A 17,584-nucleotide genomic window follows, 5' to 3' on the forward strand; every position below is an offset into this window, starting at 1 on the left:
CTGGGGAATCAACCAGTCCTTCCAGTTGGGAACTTGCTGAGGGTACACTCTGTCCCCTCATCCAGGTAGATGATAAAGATGTTGAACAAGACTGGCCCCAGAATCAATCCCTGAAAGAACGCCACTGGCCACAAGCCTCCAACTCGATTCTGTGCCGTTGATCACCACCCTCTGGGCTCTGTCATTCAGCCAGCTCTTGATCCACCTCACCATCCACTCATCCAAGACAATTATCTCCAAACACCACCCTTAAAAACACTGCAGGGGCAGCAATGAGTTTGTAAAGACTCTATAGCTGTTTCAGTTGTAAAAATTACAAATCTTTAACTTTGTGCAATAATGCTGGTAAAAAAAGAGAGAAGTGAATACTCATCACATGTACTGCATTAAATATTACCAAATTTCTTAAAATAGTTATCCATAACATTCCTATTGTAAATTCTAACATCCTAGATCAAATTGAATGTTTTTTTCAAGTTCATATATCAAGTTCATACATATATGAAGTTCCTAATCATGTATTACCTCTGCTTTACAGGGAAATGGTGGTGACAGGGCACTACTTTACACTGCTTTGTTGGGCTAATGGTAAGCCACTCAAAAGCAGTTTCAATGGGGCAAAGGAAGAAGTTTTTACAGAATCTCCAGCCACAGAAAGAGTCTGTGATGTAACAGCTGTCCATGGCAATATGTCAAAGAGGAAGGTAAGAACTACCCTTGGGAATACATGACAAAAATCCCTTGAGGGAGCTTCTTAAATACAACCCAATCTGCCAAACCTACTCTTTTCAGATCATTAGAACTTTGCTCTAATCAAACTTTTTGTAAAGGAAGAGGTGTCCTTCTCACTTCTTGCAGGTGACAAAGTTAGCATTCAGAAAATAATATAATAATCGTGATTGCAAAAGATTTTCACAAGGTGTAAAAAAGATAAACTTGTGATGAATTTTTCATTGAACTGTCCCTTTTTAAAGCAAGTTCTCCTTTGGTTAAAAAAAACCAAGTATATGAATTTGTAGCAGCTAGTACTTGAAGAGCTTAATAATCATAACAATAGCATACACAAATAAAACGTTTTGCTCCTTGCAGCAAATGCAATGACATTACACATTCATGTTGAATTAGAATTGAATATCTGTGTAATCTCATAGGAATTCCGAAGTACACTATTTACATATTTACCCGACAGTATTGCACTGGTTTGAAAAGATGGTAATATTGTACTATGTTTTTTTTCTGAAGTATATTATGTAATCTAGTTTATCCTGCGGTAATATCTGGGTAAAATTATTTTGCAGTGCAAGCCACCAATCTAACCACTTTCATTCATGTTAGATAGGAGAAGTATTGGAAGTTTAGCTTTTTAAACATTACATTTGTCATATACTGAATTTGCATATTTGAATTTAGGAGACTTTGCCATCTCTTAATGTTTGTGATTTTCAACATCAACAGTAGCAGAATATGTGTCTTTCTTTTACAGTGCAGATAGTCTAATTTCTTAAAATGCTGGAAGGGGGAAAAAAAGTAGAGCAATCATCAGTTCAATCATCTTTAGAGAATTTTTTTTGTTTAGTTTTAATATACAATTAGATATAGTTTACCTATAAAAATATATCTCTTTAAGATATATATCATATATCTTAAAGACATATCTTAAAGATATATCATATATCTTAAAGACATAGCTTACTGGGAGTGGAGGCACACTACCAGAGGAGAGAAGAATGAATTAGATGACTGTTTTAGGTTTTGCAGAACTTTATTACATAGGAATCTACAGTCCAAAAAAATTTCTACAAGCTCTATCTCGCAAAACATCCATAAGAAAAAAAAAAAGTTTCTCTTCGAATTCTGTGGTTCCAGATGCTGTCTGCTATAACAAACCCCAAAATATATTCAAGATCATCAGTATTGTACTACATTAGACTTTTCATTTTCATGAAGAAAAGGATTACACACTTTAACCAGATTAATTCATCCTGGCACTGGAGCAGGGAAATGCCCAAAATATTTATTAGATTTAATGGGAAATCTTTGCCCCATGAGAACACTGACACCTCATACCACTTCTTTTACTAAATTCTCTTTTAAACTAGATACCAACTTAATAAAATGCCACATCTTTGGCTTGTTGGTTTGTTTTCTATTTCATTAGTACATTCTAAGCAAGACCTCATGACAGAGTAACTCTACCTCCTATTCTAGCCAGAACACAGTATAATTTTTGTTTCATTTACTGGTAAGCAGATGATGCAGAATTCTCCGTATTTCATGTAAGTCTTCATTTGATCCCCACATTCTGATCAAGTGTGTTTAAATCAGTGTTTCAGTAGCTAGGTGTATTTTTCAAATACAGTAGTATGGGAAGGAGCTTAATAGACTTCCAGGAAGGCAGAGTTTATGTGTCTATTCCTTTTTCCTTTTCTTCTTACCATGACAGACAGGACAAATACTGTTAAAGTTTGGAAACCTTCCCTGGTGTCTGAGTCAGCCTTTCTCAAAAACAAATAGAGTAGATCAGAAATCTCAGACACATAGAATCATAGAATCATTTTGGCTGGAAGAGACCTTTAAGATCAAGCCCAGCCTCTGTCCTAGCCCTGTAGACCACCAGACCATTTCTGTAAGTACAACATTCACCCATCTCTTAAACACCTCCAGGGACAGTGACTCCATCACCTTCCTGGGAAGCCCATTCCAATGCCTGACAACCCTTTCAGCAAAGAAATTCCTCCTAGTATCCAGCCTGAACTTCCCCTGGTGCAACTTGAGGCTGTTTCCTCTCATTCTATTGCTTGTTGCTAGGGAGAACAGAGCAACCCCCATTTAGCATAATTACTTAAGTGGCCTGGAAATTAAAATTTACATTAAAACTTATATTAGAAATCATCATTGTTCACCAGTTAAGGAAAGGTATAAAATCAGGAAGGCTTATGGGATATAGTTGCTGCTGGTATGTGAGGAACCCACAAGACAGTATTTCCCTGCAAATACCATGGAGCGTTGAGCAGAGTGGAGGCTCTGTGGTCAGACTGTGACAATACAAAGGAAGAAGATGGTCCTCTAGAACTAATAAGCAGCATTTTTGGTGCCCTGAGCCAGTAGTCTGTCAAATCTTGAAAAAATGCTGTCCTTTGTGCAAACTTTACTCATTATGATGTCAGTTTTATTCCAAAGCACACCTCCATGTCAAAACCTACCCGCCTAGAAGGTGTGACCACTCCTTCTTGGGTCTGTGCCCTGAATTTTTTGTAAGCTGTACCTTTAAATACGAGGAGAGAGAATTTTACACCAATCATAATAAAGGCATTTATGACTAAAGCGCTTCAAACTCCACCTGGAAGGTAAAAAATGGTATAAAAATTATTAAAGAAAAGGGAGGTGTTGGGTAAGATACCATCATGAACTAGTCAAGGAAGCTCCTTAGCAGGCTGCCTCTGACTCCCAGAATCAGCCAAAGGACTGAGAGCCTCTACTTCCTCCTTTGGGATATTTTGGGTGAGATAAACTAAGTGCTTCTTTGAGAAACTCAGAAGTCTCTCTAGAGAGTTATTCCTTAAATTTTTGTAGCCAGGGTACATTGTCTATAACTTCATGCACTGTATTACTTATTATTAATTATAATAGATATTAATTATTTATTTTTGCATGTGCTTTTTCCTGCAGACAGTCAACTATCACCAGCAATCCTTAAGAACCTGTATATCTGTTTCATGAATAAAACTGCACTGTCTAAGTAGGTAGTTGTCAGTTTCTCACTGAATGCGACCAAACCGTGGAGTGTGGCTGTTCTAGTTCATGAGCATGACTGGACTGAAGGTGCAGTCCACTATCAGTGAATCCAGAGTCGTGATAGTTCACAGGAGGTGAACATATCTGGATCGGTTGAGGCAGATTGGGCATCACTCAGAATTTAAACCTAGCCACACCTAACCTCCCACTTCAGTGAGGAGAGTTAAAGTCAAGAGGGTTTATTTTCTGCCAAACTACTCTGTCCCCTTTTAATGCAACACTCTGGCTGGCTACAACTTCCTTTCAGGTAGTTGTAAGGAGTGATAAGGTTTCCCCTGAGCTTTCTCTTGTCCAGAATAAACAGATCCCTCAGCCGTTCCTCGTATGATATGTGCTCCAAATACTTTACTGACTTGGTAGTCCACCTCTGGATCCTCTCCAGCACCCCAAGATCCTTCTTGTAGAGAGGGGCCCAAAATTAGACACAATGTTCGAAATGTGACCCCACCAAAGCCCAGTACAGGGGAATGGTCATCTCCTTACTCCTGCTAACAACACTGTTCCTGATACAGGCCAGGATGCCATTGATCTACTTGGCCACCTGGGAACACTGCTGGTTCATTTTCAGCCAGCTGTCAATCAACACTCCGAGGTCTCTCTCTGCCTGGCAGCTTTCCAGTCATTCCTCCCCAAGACAGTAGCACTGTCACAATCTTTGTTACAGCTGAAATGCAGGAGCAGGCATTTCATAGAATCGTAGGATGGTAGGGTTGGAAGGGACCTTTAGAGATCATCTAGTCCAACATCCCTGCAGAAGAAGGTCCACCTAGATCAGGTAGCACAGGAGCGTGCCCAGGCAGGTCCTGAAGACCTCCAAGGAAGGAAACTCCACAACTCCTCTGGGCAGCCTGTTCAACTGCTCCATCACGCTCACGATGAAATAGTTTTTCTTGTGTTTAAATGGAACTTTTTATGTTCCAGCTTCATCCCATTACCCCTTGTCCCGCTGCTAGATACCATCGAAAAAAGGGATGCCCCAACCTCCTGACATCCATCATTTAGATATTTGTGAATATTAATGAGATCCCTCCTCAGTCTCTTCTTCAGACTAAACAGCCCCAGTTCCTACAGCCTTTGCTCGTAAGGAAGATGTTCAAGTTCCCTTAACATCTTGGTGGCCCTGTCCTGGACTCTCAACACCTTTTTGTGAGTGTGGGGACTGTTTCCTACCAGATGCTTCTCAGGTGTTTCTCTCACTTCTAAATCATCAAAAGCCCTCGCCTCTTCATTTCTTATTATATATGTATCCCTTTTATCCTCTGAGAAGGCAGAGTCTTCACTAGCACACCGTCCTATGAGCCCTGGCATGCCTCCCTTGGGTTTATTCATAGCAGGTCCAGTTATATCCCCTTGGCCCTTTGAAACTAGTTTAAAGCTCTGTTAATGAGTCCTGCTAACTCCTGCCCCAGAATCCTTTTTCCCTTCTGGGACAGGTACATTTCATTTGCTGTTAGCAGCCAAAACCCTACTGATAACACCAGTCCCAGAGCCATGAATTAATCTGGTGGCTCTTCCTGTTAATTCCCTCATTTATCCCTGGCAGTGGATGGATAGAGGAGAACACAAGCTGTGCTCCTGATCACTGAAGCAGCTGCCTCAGGGTTCTAAGATCTCTATTGATTTTGGGCTTGTAGTAGTGACTTTGTCACTATCCACCTGAAATAACAATAATCTGGAGGCTTCATCACGGTGGGAAGTTTGCCTAACACGTCCTTAACCCATGCCCCAGAGGGGCTGCAGACTTATCTATGAAGAGGGTCTGAACAGCATATCAGGCCCTCTGCCCCCTTCATGAGGGAGTCACCCACAACAATGAGAGATCTGGTTTTCTTTTTGGAGTCAGTTTTGATACTTGGTCTAGGACAACTTGGTCTTGGTGGTGCTTCTGACCTGATTGAACTAACCACCTCTCCATCAGTCAGTTCCTTCTGCAAGAGGAGCTGGGAAGGCGAGGGACAACGGGAGGGGGATCTGCCTGCCTTCCTGAGCAAGGGCTTTTTTCCATTTGCCCCCAACTTTTTTATCTCACAGTAGCTTTATAATCCTTCAGATCACTAAAGCATTCTGAGAGTAGAGCATCTCAATAGCTCTGGGTTTTTTTCTTCCTCTTTATAAAGTATTAATTCAATCTTCTGCTTGTATAGCATGGCTAATTGAAAGTACAGGAGGCATGAAACAAGAAGGCAATATTATACCATGTTTAAGAAAGGATCTTTTAGTGATCCCTTAATCTACATAGCCATAAGATTAAGCTCAGTAATGGATAAAACTACTGGAAATGCTAGTCATTCAAGAGATGAGAGACAGACGTAGAACTATCATTTGATTAAAAATAGCAAGCATGGATTCACAAAAGGAAGAAATACTACCTAGGAATTTTCAAAGAACAGACAAAGAATCACTTAGGGAAAATACATATGTATTTTTCATGTGAATTTTTACACAGTTCCTCACCCTAACTATTCTGTTTTAAAAAAAGGAAAAAAAAAATCTGTGCTTCCAATGCTGTAATTTTCTTTTTGTATACAGCACTTTCCAATATGCGTTTCCTGTAAGTCCTGTCTTCACGTCTTTCAGGGCAAGGTATAGATGAGGCCAATCACTGCTTTCCTGGCAGAAGATGTTTTACCTCCAATAAGGGGAATAGGCTGGTATAATAAATCAATACAGATTAATCAGATTAATATTTGTCATGAACATATGTATTTGTTAAAGTGACATGTAAAATCACTTGCTTAGAAGGATGGAAAGTCAGAAGGTAAATGAATAGAAAATTAAGTAATAAAAGAATGCACAACCAAATGCAGCTCTGGAGACACTACCTTTTGAGTGAGTTGATATCTGCATTTGACTCCTCAAGTATTTACTTGTTTACTGCCATTTGTAACAACTACTGAAAACCATAGATATTTTTAAAAAATCTTAGAAAGGTAATAAGTAAAAAGAAAACAAAAAAACTAACACTACAAATAGTATCATTTTAAACAAACCTTAGTTAAATAAATGTCTTCTTTTTCAATTGGGGTTCTATTTGTAGAACTTTAATCTCCTATTTACTTTTACTTTCCTATATTTGATCTCTCATCACAAAAGCACAGAAACTATACTTAATGCATACAGACACAATAGCACCGTGAATAAAGAACTGTGTTGAAGATGCTTTAAAAGCAAGACTGAAGATGTTTATAAACTCTGTCTTTCGAATCAGACAGTGTTATCCTTAAAAAGCACAAGCCATGTTAGTAATTAGTTAGTAATGCTACACAAATGTAGCACTAGATTTTTTTGGGAAACCTAAAGAGAGCCTTTTCAACTTTAAAAAGATTGTATTTGTGAATTTATTCATATATACATACAAGTATAAAGACACACACATACATATATATACTACCAGCACATTTGATATATTTTTTGTGACTACACATATAAAAAATTTGGTTCTGCACATGGAGTTTAATACTTTCGTTTATTTCTTTCACAGTTTATGCTCATCTAGAAGCAAAGAACCCTGATTAGCCATTAAGTACCAAGGGCCTTTGCAATTTGCTAAGGGCAGGGAGGGCTCAATAGTCACATACAGTCCCAGGCAAAATAGACAAGACTACTTAACTTGGGAAAGAAAACAGAAATTTATTAAATCCACCATCAACCAAATACATAACACACACAAAAAAAAATAGAATGACATGACAATGAAGAGCACAACTAGCCCTTTAAGTCCAACTTTCCCCCAACCCTCTCCCAAGGTTTAGAGCCCTTATCCTAGTGTCTTTACTTTCTCTCACCCCGAGCAGCACAGGGGAGCAGGGAATGGGGGCTTCAGTCAGCCCTTTCCCAATGGTTCCTGCTGTTTGTCTCTCCTCAGGGCATGTGGTCTCCTCACTGGTCCTCCCTGTTCCTCCATGGGGTCCCTCACACGCCCGGCAGTCCTGCACAGACTACTCCAACATGTGTTCATCCCAAAGGCTGCAGCTCCTCTCTGCCTCTCGTGTGGATCTGCTCTGCAGCCCACAGGCTCTCTAGCAAGGCCTACGCCATGGCCGCCTCCTCACACAGTCTCCTGCCCATCGGGTGCACTCACTCGGAGCTGCTGTTGGCTCTCAGGCCTACCATTGCACTCCAGACAGGGGACAGTCTGCATTCTCACCATGGGTTGCAGAGGGGTCTCTGATCCGGCGCTTCTTCCTTCTTTCTTCTCTGACTGTGGCATTAGCTCCATCTTGTATCACCTCTCCACCTCACCTTCCAACTGCAGGTTTACCTCCATAAATAATGATCACAGAGGTTCCAGAATAGTCTGACCAGGTTGAAAGTGTGTCCATTTCAGAGCTGGGGAATATTTCAAGAGCTACTTGCTAGCACTAGCACTGCAGCTCCCTCCTCTGTTAAAAGCAAAAAGCAGTGCCACACTAACACAAATTCTGAAGCTCTCTTTTTCTCTATTTTTTCCACAAAATTGTTTGTCATATACTCTCTACTGTCTTGGAGGCAGCACTTATGACTTTTTTGAACTATTGTCAATTATTCAGACCTCTCTTCAGATTAATTGCTATTGTGTGTTCTCTCTGCTTTTATGAGGTTTTGGTTTGAATCTTGTTTGAGGTTAGCTGAGCACAGATTCAGCATCATTAGGAAAATTACTTTGGTAAAGGAAAATGTAACTTACAGGAGTGACACATAACCTTCAGAAAATTATTCTGAAGCAGCTTGTGTAAATCAATAAGAGCCCTTTAGGTACAAGAGACCTATGAGGATTTGAATCAGACAAATAGATGATTAGATTGTAACATTCCTTTTTAGGTTTCTTTTCAAATGGCATTTACTATACAGAGCAGCAAATCTCCAAACCAGTGTTGAACTTGCTACCAGCTAGTTGCAATGTCGTTATATTTTGGTACACTGTATTTTTGTACTTAAAAGGAGTCAATTATTCCCCATAGTTTACTACTCTTATGGCATTATCAGGACACAAGTCAGAGTGAAAAGAATTCACATAGATTTTTTATTTAACTCTTTCAGTTAAATAAAGTTTTGAGATTATAAAGTAGCTTGCAAGTGTGGAAAAGCTGAAGTGTGGAAGTGTTGGAATCTCTAGGTTTTATCAAATAGGTATTTATCTCCCAATTTGAGAGTTCTATCATCTCCAGTTATGGATCTCTTCTGTTATTCTCTTCAGACAGATCTTATTAGAAATTAAAGGTTAATATTTTCAACCATCTTGATGTTTGCTGGCAAAGTCATGCAGCTAAGACTGCACAATTAAGAAGGTTCCTGCAGTTCATTGACAACTTCAATGAACAGATGACAACTTCTTGACAGGATTGGTTGAGAAGTCAACAAGGAGCAGTGTGCTGTTGGACCTAGTACTGGCAAAAAAAAAGGTCTACTTACTGATGTGACAGTTGGGAACAGCCTTGACTGCAGTAACCATGAGATGGTGGAATTCAAGATCCTGCATGGAAGAAGCCGGACAGCAAACAAGGATTGCAACATTGGACTGTGGAAATAGGGATTGGTTGCTTAAGAAGAGTATAGGAATGTCATCAGATTGTGGAGGGAAAAAAACCCAAGTAAGGGTAAAGCCTTATTGGAATTGAATATGGCAAAGAATGTAAAGGAAAACAACAAAGGCTTCTTCAAGTACACCTGTAGAAAAAGGAAGACTAGGGATAATGTGGGTCTACTGCTGAATGAAGTGAGTGTCCTGGTGACAGAGGATATAGAGAAGGCAAAGTTACTGAATGTTGTCTTTGCTTAAGTCTTTATTACTATGGCTGGGTCTCAGGGAGCCAAGTCCCGGGTGGAAAATGAGATAGTCTGTAGGAAGGAAGACCATTCCTTGGCGGAAGAGAACTGGGCAAGCTCGACATCCACAAATTCATGGTTCCTGATGGGATGCAACCAGAAGTGCTGAGGGAACTGGCTGATGTTATTGCTAAGCAGCTCTCCATCATTTTTGAAAAGTTATGGAGCACAGGTGAGGTGCCTGAGGACTAGAGAAAGGCCAATGTCACTCCAGTCTTCAAAAAAATAGGAGCCTGGAAACTAAAGGCCAGTCAGCCTCACTTCCATCATTGGAAAGATGATCAAACTACTCATTCTGGATGTCATCTCTAAACACACAAAAGAAAAGATGGTTTTCAGGGGCAATCGACATGAATTCATCAAGGAAAAATGCTGCTTGATCAATCTTATAGCCTTCTGTGAATTCATTAATTGCTGATCAGATGTGGAAAAAGCAATGGATGTCATCTATCTTGACTTCAGTAAGCCTTTTGACATCATCTCACATAACATCCTCATCAGAAAGCTCAGACAGTGTGTCTTGGATGAGTGGATAGTGAGGTGGATTGAAAACTGAAAGACAGGGTGATGGTCAACAGCATCAAGTTGAGTTTGAGTCCTGTGGCCAGTGGGGTTCCATAGAGCTTGGTTCTGGGGCCAGTCTCGTTCAACATCTTCATCAATGACCTGAATGAGCAGGTGGAGCGTACCCTCAACAAGTTCACTGAGGACACCAACTTTAGGAGAACAGGCTGATTCACCAGAAGGCTGTGCTGTTATTCACTGAGATCTTGATTGTTTTGAGAGTTGGGCAGAGAGGGATCTCCTAAGGTTCAACAAGTGCAGAGTCCTGCACTTAAGGAGGAATAACCGCAGGCATCAGCACAGACTGAGAGTGAACTGCTGAAGAGCAGCTCCGTGGAGTAGGACATGGGAGTTCTGGTGAGCAGCAAACTAAACATGAGCCAGAAATGTGCACCTGTGGCCAAGAAGGCTAATAATGGGATACATTAAGAAGAATATGGCCAGTAGGTCAGAGGAAGTTATTCTCCCCCTTCTACTCTATCCTGGTGCCTCATCTGGAGTGCTGTGTCCAGTTCTGGGCTCCCCGGCTCAGGAGAGACAGACAATTTCAGGAGTCCAATGAAGTTCTACAGAGATCATTACAGAGATCTTAAGAGAAAAGGATGTGAGACCTGAGTCTGATAGAAGAGAGGACCTTATCAATACATGTAAATACCTAAAGGTAAGGTGTCAAGAAGATGAGGTCAGGCTTTTTTTCTGTAGTGTATGGTGATGGGACAATGGGTAACAGGCATGAGCTGGAACACATGAAATTCCACTTGAATATGAAGAAAAATTTCTTTCCTGTGAGGGTGAGGGAGCCCTGGCACAGGCTGCCTAGAGAGGGTATGGAATCTCCTTCTCTGGAAGTTTTCCAAACCCACTTGGATATGTTCCTGTGTGACCTAATTTTGGTTAACCTGTTTTAGCAGGGTGCTGGACTAGATGATCTCTAGAGATCCCTTGTAACCCCTACCATTCTGTGATTCTGTAACATCATTAAACCTTTTTTTAATTTTTTTTTTGGCCTCTGAAAAGATATAGAACATACATGAAAATAGAATACAAGGTCTGACAACTAATACATTACATTACAATCGATCTAAGTTTCTGTTACCTTACACTATTGAAGTGTCCTGTGTTTGGCCGAGATAGAGTTTACTTTCCCCACATACTGCACGCGGTTGTGACCAAGCCATTGGATCTGTCATCCTGAGTACATAAGGGCAGTTGCTGGAGTGCAGAGGTGTGTGCAGGAGCTGCAATTTCTCTGTCAGGACTGAGTGTTTGGACTGAGTATGGGCTGGTGGAGCATGAGCGGTGAAACCTGGAATCCCTGGTTTTCTGTACCCCTTGGTGTCATTATAACTACTTATTCTCTGTGTTTTTCTACTAAATTGTCCTTATCTCAGTTCATAAACCTCTACATTTTTCTCCTGATTCTCACCCCTATCCTGCTGAAGTGAGGAGAAGTGAATAACTGTGAGGTTCGATTGTTAGCTGGGTTTAAACCATGACAAAAAGACTGGATCATCTTTGATTTCCTAACCAGCATCCTGGTGTTACTCAAAGATAGAACTCCCATCTCACACTTTGCTCTGCATAATGAATTTCCATCTCAGACTTTTATTTAATTCTTTGCTTTCCCTTTGTTTGGTAGGGAATTGAGTGATCAAAGTCTTTGTGCACGTACAATTTCTCCTTTTGATTTTTGCAGCATGTTTAGAAGTAAAAAAGGTGAATTTTCTCATTTGGAAGGAAATTAAATAACTGTCATCAGATTTTTATGTGACTGAATAGTAAGAAGGCAGAAATATGAAGGAATAAGAATGGATTTAGAGAAAGTTCATAGTCTAGTCCTCATTACTTAGTAGAAGACTGGTGGTGTTGGAAGATACCTTTTAAAGAAATTTTGTACCTTATCTTCTTATGATGTATGGCAAAGGTTTTAAAGGAACAGCAATAGTACAGATGAAGAATGATTAAGAGTGTAGAAAAAGTGCTCTTTCCAATATTCAATGAAGATTAGTCTCTGGGATTAGTCTTTCAAATGATTATGTGGAATTCTGTTTATCTTAATAATGACATGATTCTTAATTTTAATAAAGACAAGAATACTCTCAAGTTATTTACTGGACTTGAATATCACTTGATAGTCTAGATGCTGACAAAATCCTTCTTGTGAAGACCGAATATCCTTCATAAAAATACTTCTGGATATACAGGTTGGAAAGAGAAAGAGGTTTTATGGTGTTTTGTTACCAAAAAAAAAAAAAAAAAAAAAAAAAAAAAAAAAAGACAGGCACAGAAGTACATACAGGGGGTTTTATACCTGGTCTTGTGGAACTGACTGTGCTTATATTCGCTTAGATGATCTCCTATTACAGAATGGTAATGTGACAATGAAACTATATTTTCATGTTAGATACAAAATACAACTGTCAAAGAGTTTGCATCATTGAAGAATGTTGAAAAGTAGATTTGACAAACTTACATAAAAATGAAATGCAAATGTTAAAGCATTTTTCACTAATACTCTAGTCTCTGAGGATCAAGACATTTGCATCTAACCCCACTGGACATAAAACTTGAATACAATGAGAATAAGTTATTGATTGGAATACTTCAGTTGTAGAAATCTTACCAATGCATAACTTCCTCTTGATTAAAGTACATGAACAAATTCTACTAAAAGCCTAGAACAAATGATTGTTCAATCCTTACTCTGCCTACTCAGCCTCAGACAAAGATTATGAATGTTTATTCATTGGGAAATAGAAAAGGATTCTTCCAGAGACCTTTAAGTCTTTGAGAGAATATGGCTAACTTTTTTTCCACTTAAACAATAATTAACTCTGTTGGGTTTGTTTATCAAGAGGAAGAGGAAAAATGGCAGGAGGAAGAGGGGGAGGAAGGCAGAGAAGGAGGAAAGAAGGAATTATACACATGAAAATAATTCTTTCTACTTTAGTGTTCCAGAATGAAGCCAAGAATTCTTATCTTTTCTGGACAAGAAGAGGAAGAAAGTCTAAGTGCAGTTTGGGAATCATTGAAAAGAAATAATTTCTAAGTTTATGCTACTCAATCTAGCACAACTCCTTTACCTGTCTCCACATGTGAATTTGCCTTGGCTCACCTGCCCTTAACTCATCTCACCTTTCTGGAGAAAGAAAAAGGAAAGATTTAAGATATTTCATTTCAAGTTTAAAAAAACACATGTACCTTAAGAAACTTATTTTACAACTTCTTTGAGTCAAATAGGTGTAACTTAATTCAGATTTAGTTATCAAGTCATGAAATTGTAAGGAAGCTGACAGATTCCCACTAAACTGATGCTAAGGTAGAACAGCTCTCCATTTGATCTTAAGAAAGTGATACAATTAATAAAAGTCTAAAAGATATTTCTGAAAGATATGTTGCAAAGGAACAGCTATATTTTCTATTTTCCTATATTTCATCTTAGTCCGGATACAGAAGAATCAATCCCTCTCCCTAGCCAAATTCAGTTCTGGGAACAGATGCCAGAGCTATACCCAAACCACAGGATTGGTGCAATTATAAAACCCACACAAGTGGAGAAAAATGGATATACTTCCTCATTTAAAAAAAAATATATTTATATAATGGAATGAAAATAACAGTTGTTTATTAATGTGGTCAAAAGTTCTCTTTTTATTTTATTGACATCTAATACCTTGCAGCACAGATGGTATGAAAATAGACACAGACAAATGTTCACAAGCACTAATGGTAGTTAAAATATTAGTGATTTCTCTTTATGACTTATCTAATGTACCTTCAGATGCAGGACTCACTGCATAGCAATTTTTTTCAGTATTTGGACAAAGAAAATCCCAACCAAACCAAACAATAAAAGCCTTAACTGTGACCTGTAATTCAATATTACCTACACGTTTCCTTTAATAAAAAACACCATAATTAAGTCATCTGAGGTCATATTCAAGTTGTAAACATGCAAGAGAGTGATAGAATTGTGGCTGAGACTGTGGCTGTATCTCACTTTTAAAAAAATCTTCCAGGCTTCTTGTACTAATTTTGTCTGATATGGAGTTAATTTTCTTTATAATTTCTTATATAGGACTATGACCAAAACACTACTGATGACATCAATGTTTCAGCTATTGCTGAGAATTATTTACAGAGTGTCCAGGCTTTTTCTGCTTCTCACATCGCTCTGCCAGTGGTGTACAGGCTGGGGTTACACAAGAAGTTGAGAGGTGAAGCAGCCAGGACTGCTGAACCCAATTGACCAAAGGGTCTGTATCATATGACATTGTACTCAGCAGTTACAGCTAGAGGAAGAGGGAAGAAGGAGAAACATTCAGAGTCAGGATGGTTTTCTTACTAAATAACCATCACAGATAATGAAGCCCTGGTTTACCAGGGATGGCTAAACATATGCCTACTGATGAGAAGTAGTGAATGTATTGCTGAAGTACTTTTGCTTGAGCACACAACTTTTGTTTTACCTGTTGTCTTTGTCTTAACCCATAAGTTTTTGCACTTTTACCTTTCTGAATCTTTTCTGCAGCCCACAATGGGGATGTGAGTAAAAGGCTCTGTGGCACCTAGCTGTCTACTGGGGTTAACCTACAATATTATTATTATTAGGTCATGCAGTTAATAAAATCTATAATTCAGGATTCTTTCACCCTTGAAGACCAGCATTACAACCACAACTATACCATAGACCTAAATTCCAGATGGAATGGTGCTCTGTAAATACATAGCCTCAGGAAATTGTCATAAGGCACAAAGTCTTTCACAGTGTTATTGAGAAGATTCTGACAAGAATTCTATTGTATTTTTCATTGAAGATACCAATTCTGTGTGAATTTATGTGAAATTAACACGTCTGCTCATATTGCCTCTTTTGAAAACCATGTCTATGAGAAGGTCGAGCAAACTTAGCCTGGCTCTGATGATCTAACTGAAAACATATGGCTTAGTCTGGGTAATGTTTGGAGAGATTTTTCAAAGCAATATCATGAATTAGATACCCAGCTTCTACTGGGTAGTCACGGGGATTTGGGAGTCTGAAATCCATCTGTTAACTTTCTAGAAAATTGTTCCATTTTTAATGTGATTGTAATTGAAATAGGAGGATTAATTAACACATCAAGACAGGAAAGGGGTCAAAATTCATGACAGCTTGGCATATAAATTTATAACTGTTGCAAAAAAATTCAGAACTGTTGCAAGATATATAAACAAAGTAATATTAAGTGTAACTGTGTACAACTACCAGTCCAGCTATCAACTTTTCGAATTCTGCCTTAGAGGTACTTAAAATACCCGAATCAACTATGCATTGTCTTGAAGTCTATAATTTGTATTACTTTTACATTTTACTCAATATCATAGGATAAAAACTTACCAAATATAAGTATAGCCAAAGTCTTAGATAACATTTAATTTATGGGCTTAAATTAAATACCAGCAAGGATTACAAATAAGGTATATTGCATATCAGTGCAGAGATTGCTACAGTTAAAATAAAAAGACTTCCTGAAAGAAGATGGAGAAGAAAAAGCAAGGCAAAGAAATACTGAAATTATAAAGGTAGCAAGTCTGCTTTCCTGCCCACAAAGTAAGCTATCAATAGCTCATTTTCCTATGAAGGAAGAAGGCAGGCTACCCAGTGTTAACAGAGTGGATGTCATCAAATATATGTACTGCTCACTGGCTGGGTGGCCCAGCCTTGCTTACTTCTGCCAGGGTTATAGGCAAAGAGTCTGAACGCAGCTGGAAAACAACCTTGTTTATGTACTACATTCAAATGAGACCTTTATGTTGTACACCATTCAGTCTTACTAATACACCGTTCCCAATTTTGTTGACTTCAAATACTTTTTAGAGTGTTTTCTTGTATTCACTGTGATGTCTGCCTAGTATTTAGAGACTCTTAGACAATATAATAAAGATGTATTGAGATGATGCTCAAAACATTTTATTTTCTCTAGAGATACAGCAAAACCAATACACATATATATAAATATGTAAACACACAGACAGACACCTCCTATCTCAGCTCCCTAATCAATACACATATTTGAGCACTTATGGAAGGGATCAAAAATTGACTATGGAAAATAAAACTTGAAAATTGCTTGTAGCCAAGTTGCTAAGAACCACTGTGCTGACCAGCATCAACTTTGGGGAATAAATGTAGTTCTGGGGAACTGAATTTGGTCAGGTAAAACCACAAAATTATATTTGGCTAAAAATCACCTTGTTACTGCTGGAAGTTTCTGAAGCATTCAAGTAAAGATAGTATATAGTTTATACCTGTACTTAAAACAGACAGAAATCTTGACATAAAGATCAGAATCAAACCTACTGAGTGGAGATTATTTAAAGCAGTAATATGCAGGCCTGGTCCTCCTAGAGGTGAAAAGCATACATTTTGGCTATTTTAACAAGGGAACATAGCTTCTCTATGAATAATTAAATCCCACCTGAGATTGTATCAAAATTCTTCTCTACACATTTGTTTTCTGCTATGATCACCATATGCTTCCTTTTTCTCTGGAAAACAACAGAGAGAGCGGGGGAAGAAAGACCACAAACTGTCTTGTTTTTATAGAAACTGACAAAAAAGTGATTTATTTCCTCATTAGTTTTGACAATGATCTATTTGTTTATTTTTATTGCTAATGGAAGGGTAGGCTGTTGCATGCCTATGGCTGATTGCCTTCACAAAGTCCTCAGTAGGACTAGTTTCCTAAGTTGTTTTGGGATCCCTAGCTGTTCATAAGGTCATGAATATCAATGTATTTGATGTCAAAGCTGGAATTTAATTTCTTTCAATAGTCCTCCTAAAATACATTGATAAGTGCAAAATTCTTCCTGTGTAGTAGATAAATATCACTGAGGAAATCTAGATCACAGTAGAAAAAGACTATTTGCCCTATATGTCACCTGCAATCTACAGGTGCAGTATACACTGCTTCATCTCAACCAGAATACTGGAAAGGCTGTGGCTTGTGTTTATCTTACACCTTAGATGATGTTACATTTATAAAAGGAATCACATCTTATATTTTCTCTTTGAGAAGCTTCATACCTGGGTATTTAGCCACAAAGAGCTAGTGACATGAAGGCTCTGTGTTTGACTGAAGTTAATGAAACTACTACAAGTGGTTAATAGTGTGCTTGACTGTTCACAGAGTAGGCTCTTGTAAAATAAGTTGTTCAGTAGACCGATACTATGCCTGCTGAATTACATGGTATCATTGTAGTTTTTCTCTCATCAATCAGCACTCAGTGATTCTTGCTTTCTGTGATAATCCACAGCTTTGGTTTGATCTTAGTGAAGCTAGCAGACAGAGCTATTATGATGTGCTGTGACAAGCACACAACCAATTGCCCAAAAAGTCACAGGTCACAATTAATGTGAACATAAATAACATCGTCACTC

This window comes from Colius striatus, chromosome Z, assembly GCF_028858725.1.
Source record: "Colius striatus isolate bColStr4 chromosome Z, bColStr4.1.hap1, whole genome shotgun sequence".
NCBI lineage: Eukaryota > Metazoa > Chordata > Aves > Coliiformes > Coliidae > Colius > Colius striatus.